Source organism: Pediculus humanus, genomic scaffold, assembly GCF_000006295.1.
Source record: "Pediculus humanus corporis 1103172108319 genomic scaffold, whole genome shotgun sequence".
Taxonomy (NCBI): Eukaryota; Metazoa; Arthropoda; class Insecta; order Psocodea; family Pediculidae; genus Pediculus; species Pediculus humanus.
In genome coordinates this window covers 138,676-145,571 of record NW_002987888.1, presented here as the reverse complement: position 1 = coordinate 145,571, position 6,896 = coordinate 138,676, and positions in this window count along the sequence as shown.

Here is a 6,896-nt window from a genome sequence, read left to right as displayed (position 1 = left end):
TGTCGTACAAAAAAGAAAAGCCGGGAAATGAAAAAAAAAAAAAAAATTCGAACGCCGCATATAAAAATTCGGACGTACGCCACACACATACAAGCACACGCACCTATCGCGAGAAACATAAAAAGGTTAAGCGTGTTCATACGATAAACGTGAGGGGAACAATGTTCTTAAGTTATCGACGAAGGAAGAAAAATTCAATTAAGCTTCCGACCTGTCAGATATATATATATATATATATTAATATTATTACGAATGAGAGTTTTGATGAAAGATGATAAATAAATAAATAAATAAAATTTTACAGCAGAAGAAATTTTTTTTTTGTGTGTGTCTTCTGCTTCTGCGTCTTTGTAAACATTATCTTTAAAATATTTAAATTAATTGTATAAACGTCAAAATTTTTACATTAGGCAACAGTAAATAAAAAATTTTTTTTTTTTTAAGTTAGCAACACTGATGTTCGGGTTGTTGTTGTTGTTTATAAATTAAAATCATTTATTAATTGACGGCTTTTTGATTTGAAGAGGGGGCAGGGGAATTGGGCAGAAGCGAAAAAAATTTTATATGAATTTATAAAAAATAATGATGATGCTGCTGCTCCGTCTTTCCGTTATTATTTTTGCTGCTGCGGGTGTTTGCCGCTCTTGATTTTTTACACGGGAAAAACATTTTTTTTTTATGACGTCATATACGGCAAATTTTCTTTTTTTTATGTCTCATTGATTTTTGACTCTCTTTCAAAAAAAAAAAATTTTTTTTTTTTTTTTGCAACTTTTCCGTTTCTTTTAATGTATTAAAATGGCGGATTTTAAATTTTCATTCCAAAAAAAAAAAACATTTGGGACCGAAATAAAGTAAATGATAATAATAATAATAAATTTTTATTTTTTAATATCGATAAGTGATTTTTTTTTTTTAAATAAATTTTTATCGGGGAAAATTTTTTTTTTGGGGGTTTTACTGTCGTTTTATTTTTTGTTTTAGACAAAAAAAAAAAATAGCGGACCGTTTTTTTTTAAAGCAGAAGCTTTTTTTAATGGACATAATAATTATTTTTCACTTTTTTTTTTTTTTTTAAATTTCTAAGAAAATTATATCTATATATAATAATGATAAAGAAAAAAAAAACGAGTACGTTATTTAAGCTTTTTTTTTCTTACGTTTATTTATTACGTAATTTATTTTTATAATTCTGTTTTATGGGATAATGTAATAGCAACAGCAGCGGCAACAGCAGCAGAATCCGAAACCTCTTTTCCAACACGAAAATTATATTTTAAGTTTCTTTTCATAAAAAAAAAAAAAAAAAGGCATATCGTTATTTTTTTTCCACCCGATTAATTTTCCTCCTCACTCTTCCCCCCGCCCTCCACGAATCGTATTTTAAAAAATTATTATTATTATTATTACTCTACGTGAAAAACTGGTTTAACGAATTAAAACGTGTGTTATATTTTTAAATTAGCGTAACGCGTCGTAAATAATATGATTAATCTTTGACGCCCATATTTGTTTTTTTTTTTAAATAAATAAAAATTTATTTATTAACTTAAAACTTTTTGATGGATTTAAATTAAATTTGACAAAAAATTTTTTTTGATTTATTAATTTATTTTTTTGAAAATTTTTTGACGTTAAATCAAAAAAGTTTTATTTATAAATAATAATAATAATAATAATACTTAACTTAACAACCCTTATTTAGTTCGAAAATCGAAATGTAATAAATTTTTTTTTTGCTAATTATAAATCAATCGAATTTAAATTAAGGAGAAACAAAAAAAAAAATTAAATTTATGTAATTAATAGACCGAAACTAATTGACAAGATGTTAATTTAAAAAAGGGAAAAAAAATATAAACCGGAAACGGAAGTTAAAAATATTTAAAAAATTTTTTTTCTTTTTTATTTTTAAAATTACGTCTGATTATTTATTTATTTATTTTTTTTGAGAGAGAGAGACCTTTATAGTTAATTTAACAATTTTCTTCTGTTTTTCATTTTTCCAGAACCTTCTAACTGTTATGAATCTTTATCAATTGTTGTTAACACGTCTGGAGAAGTAAATCGTTATTAATTTTGTTTACGTGTAAAAAAAAATTTTTCCGTTGGTGACGTCACTTATTTAAAAAGATTTTGGATAAAGTATTAGTATTTTTCCCTGGACTTCAAATCGTTCTGGAAACTCTGGAATAAGACTGTCTTATCCAGGTTTTTACTCTTTAATAGTAAATAAGTTTTATGTATTGAACTATGAGTTTTTTCCAAAAAAAAAAGAATTTTTATAAGGCGAAGAATTTTTTAAAAAGGAATCATCGTTCCAGCAGTTTCTAAACAAACAACGTCAGATTTCTTTTACCCGTTAAATTTTTTTTCTCTAGTTAAAAACGAAAAAAGAGATAATTTCACGTAAACGACGTAAAAAAAAAAATAATAAGAAAAAGAAAATAGAAATTGTGAGTTTTTTTAAAAAAAAAATCTAGAAAAATTTAATTCCCTGAATTACGAGAGAGTTAAAAGCAACGAGTACGTCTGGAGAATAAAAATGAATGACAATAAAAAAAAAAAATTTTCCTCCATGATTATTACGCTAAATTATTTTTTAATCCAAAACGTTTTTATTTTAATTACTATTCTATGGGTTTTTTTTTCGGAATTTTAAACGATTTTCCAGAAGGTTCCATTTCCAGCAGGGTTCAAATTTGACTCAAAACGTTTGTGACCCGAAAATTAGCTCTATTTCTGCTACGAAAAACATTTTTAAAAAAATTTCACGGGAAACAATAGTTCCATTCGTGTATGGTGACATATAACATTGTTACCAACTTAACAAAAAAAAAATTATTTGTTTATTTAATTTAAATATTTCCATTTTTTTTTCCAGGTGAAAATTTTTCTTTTTTTTCACGTTTTCCGGTCTGCAACCTCCAGTATTTTTCCTTCCGGTAATTTTCTTTTTTTTTTTAAACGTTTTCAAACAGATAATAATGATAATAATAATAGCAATAAAATTACTGTGGGTAGAATAATAAATAAAAAAGTTAGTTAATAACATTCGTTTAATTTATTTTAATGAATCTTTTTTTTAAAGCAATTAATAAAAAAAGACGGTTTAAGAAAAAATTTATAATAAGTAGATTTAAAGCAGACGAATTTTTTTTAAGAGTAGTACATTTTTTTTTATTAAAAAAAAAAAACCATAATTAACAAATTTAATAATAATTAATATTAATTTTATTTAAAAAAAAAAAAAGTCGACGTCGGAAAAAGTTTTTGGTTTATTTTCTTTTTTTTTTTTACGAAATAAAATTAAAAGTTTTTGTCGCTGAATTTTAATTGTTCGTCTTAACAACGAAAAAGTTTAAATGGAACTTTAAAGTTGTAAAAAAAATTTTTTTTTATTTAAAATGGGGGGGAAAAAACATAAATAAATAAAAAAATTTCAAGTTACGCGACAGCAAAAAAAAAAAAACCCCGTCTAATTAATATTTCTTAATTATTTACAAATTTAAAAGTAAAAAAAAAAAAAAAAGGAAAAAAGGGTGGAAATCAACCGTGACGTGGGAATAGAATAAAACTATGCCACAACCATTTGTAATACATATACTACGCGTAGACTTTAAAAACCTTTTTTTTTTTTTTTAAAAAAAACGTTGAGTTTTAATAAATAAAATTATTTATTTATTTATTAAAAATCTTTATTTTTATTAAACTAAAACTTATTAATTTGTTTTAAACACGTAATTTTATTAAAATCGCAAAAAAAAAAAATTAAAATCAAAAATTTTAATTCGTTTTTCGAGTTAAACGTGTAAAAATGGCAACGTTGCAAATTTCCCCCCCCTCTCGCTTCCATTTTTAATAACGTTCGAGTTAAATATTGTTTATAAAACGATTTGGAAAAAAACGACGACGACAAATTTTTTTTTTTTTTTTTTTTTATTGACGCCATTAATAAATTCGCGTTTTATAAATATATATATATATTTACCAGAGTGAGGGGGAAAGGGGGAGAAAAAAGAAAAAAGTTTCATAAATTAAAATTTTATATCCTTTTAACGACAGCAAACGACAGAAAAATACCCCCTTTAAAAAAAAAAAAAAAAAAAAAAACCGTTCCGTCAATTTTTTTTTTTTTTTTTTTTTAAAATCTGCCAACACGTTTTTGCTAAGTTTTACGACTCACATATTTAGATTTGAACACCCTTTCTTTCGTGTAGTTAGAAAAAGAAAAGCAATAAAATAAAAATTTTTTTCCTTTTCTTTTTAATTTTAATTAAAAGTATGATGAAATAAAAAAAAAAAAGAGGGAGAAAAACATCCGCCATCTTTGTTTTAATCGAATAAATAAAAAAAAATTTTACAAGGCGGTGGTTGGTGTTCGAAAATTCGCAAACGAAATCATAATGGCAGTAATTAGTGACGCGTACGCGGGTGAAAAACGGTTGACAAGCGTGTGCATGTGTTTATCAAATCAAATCATTTTATTTAATTAATTTAATTTGTTTTATTTTTATAAATTATATATCGATATTTTCGTCATTTTATCTAGTTTATATTTATATAATTACTTTTTTTGTTTGAAACTCTTAATAATAATAATTAAACAATTTTAATTTGATGTGTTAATGAATAAATAGTTAACCGTTTAATTTGACAAAAATGGAAGCGTCGGTTTGAAATAGTTTTTTATTAAATGATTCTTAACTACGTTTGATTACAATTACAAATGTCATTCATTTTATGATTTATATATATATATATATTTATCACAGAGTTCGAAAAACGTTGAGCTTGCAAACAAACAAAAAGAACAAATTTGAAAAATTTTATTTATGTGTGTATACTCATTGAAATTAGTATTTTTATTTGTTTCTTTTTACTAATTATTAGTTGTTTAAACTAATTACTTTTATTAATTGTTTAAAATAAACAATGAAAAGAATGTAAATATGTTGTGTAACACTTGAATTCATTTCAATGATGCCATTATTAATTGTAAATGTGCTAATCACATACATGATCATAACCTTTTTTTGTTAGGTTATTTTGTGTTTTAATACATTTATTTGTGTTAATCTTATTAAAATCTTATTAAACAACATAAAAAGTATGAGTTTAATGTATTATATATTGTATTTTTGTTAAATCTTAAGTTGTTTTGTGTGTGTGATTCATTTGTAGTTTTTATGTATTGTGGCTTTGATTCATGTGAATATAATGAAATTTAGGTGCACAAGTATAATGTTTGTACATGTTTAAAAGTGAACTTATAGTGTCTTTAAACAAATGTCATGTGCCAACAAATTAATAGTTATAGTAGAGCAATATGAGAGAGAGAGAGAACAAGACAAAACTAAGAGTTGTAAGAATCTTGTTCACATGTCAACCTTAAACAATTCAATGTGAATGTGATATTAAATCTACCTGATGTGGTATTTTTTACAATTGTATGTCATCAAAGGCTAGTTTAGAACATGTAAACTTGTTTCCATCAGATAAGATAGATTGTGTCAGGAATGAATTGATGTGGTACTATTTACAAAAATTTGATTCAGGCATTTAGTACCATCAATATTCCTGAGGAATCAGGAATAGAAAGACATGGAATAAATATTGTGAAATTTCTACAAACACACAAAAAGTGAAAAACATAATAATAATACTTACCTAGAGAAGAAACAAAAAGAAGTGAACTATTGAGGTTCCAGGTGAGAATCCATTTTTTTTTTTGTTTTTAATGGATAATTAATGTTTCTATTACATATTAAAACAAAACAATAAGAAATCATTATTATTAATGTCACTTACCAAGTGATTATCATAAGGATATTTTATAAAACATGATTGTTTGTTCTTCTGCCACTACAAAAAGATTTTTTATTTTTTGCAAAATTTATTTTTAACCATTGCACACACACACACACACACACACACACACACTACAAATTATTATTTCATGGTTGTTAACTACAAACACGAGCGTGAGGGAAATAATTATTTTTTTTTCCTACACATTTTCTTCTTATTTTATTTGCTAAAAGAATACGAACGAAATCTTTTTTTTAAAATAATAATAATAATAGCGGTAATAATTTTTTATTACGTTCGTCTCGAACGTTCTGCCCTTTTTTCTCTCTCTCTCTCTCTTCCATTTTCTTTTCTTTTCTTTTTTTTTTTCAATCGAAAAAATCAATATTTACTTAAATCCATCAAAAGCATTTTTTTTTTTTTTTTACACACTTTTAAATTGTTTTCGAACCCCAATTATTTTTATTACGTCGTCTAACTTTTTTTTAAGCAAAACAATGAATTTAACCCTCCGAATTTGAATTTCCCTCCTTTTTTTTTTTTTTTACAAACGCACGTTTTTGTAAAATAAACTTTTAAGTTTAAATAAAATCAATTAAATGGAAGAAGGACGAAAAAAATCAATTAATTAACTCACTGAACCGCTACCCCCAACCTACCCCATGAAATAATAATAATAATAATATTATTAATATCTTTTTTAATACTAATAATAATGATAAACGGGATAATTTAAACGCACGTGACCCATATCCGCTTATTATAATAGTTTAAAAAGAGAGAGAGAGGAAAATTTCATTTGCGATCCTGATTCGTATTTAATATTAACTTAATTGTGACGTTCAATTACGATTGTAGTGAGAGTAACAATAATAATAATAATAATAATAAGGATTCAGCACCTTAAATGTAGAAAAAATGGCAGACTTTTGGTCAAATATTTGGGAAAAATCTCATCCATTAAATAAGAACTCTACATGGATGAATAAAGAAAAAGAAGCACATGCCTGGATTGCTTCTTCAACAATGTCGGATGTAAGAATGGCGGATTTAGAAACATGCCTAAAAAACACGGCCAATGGAAA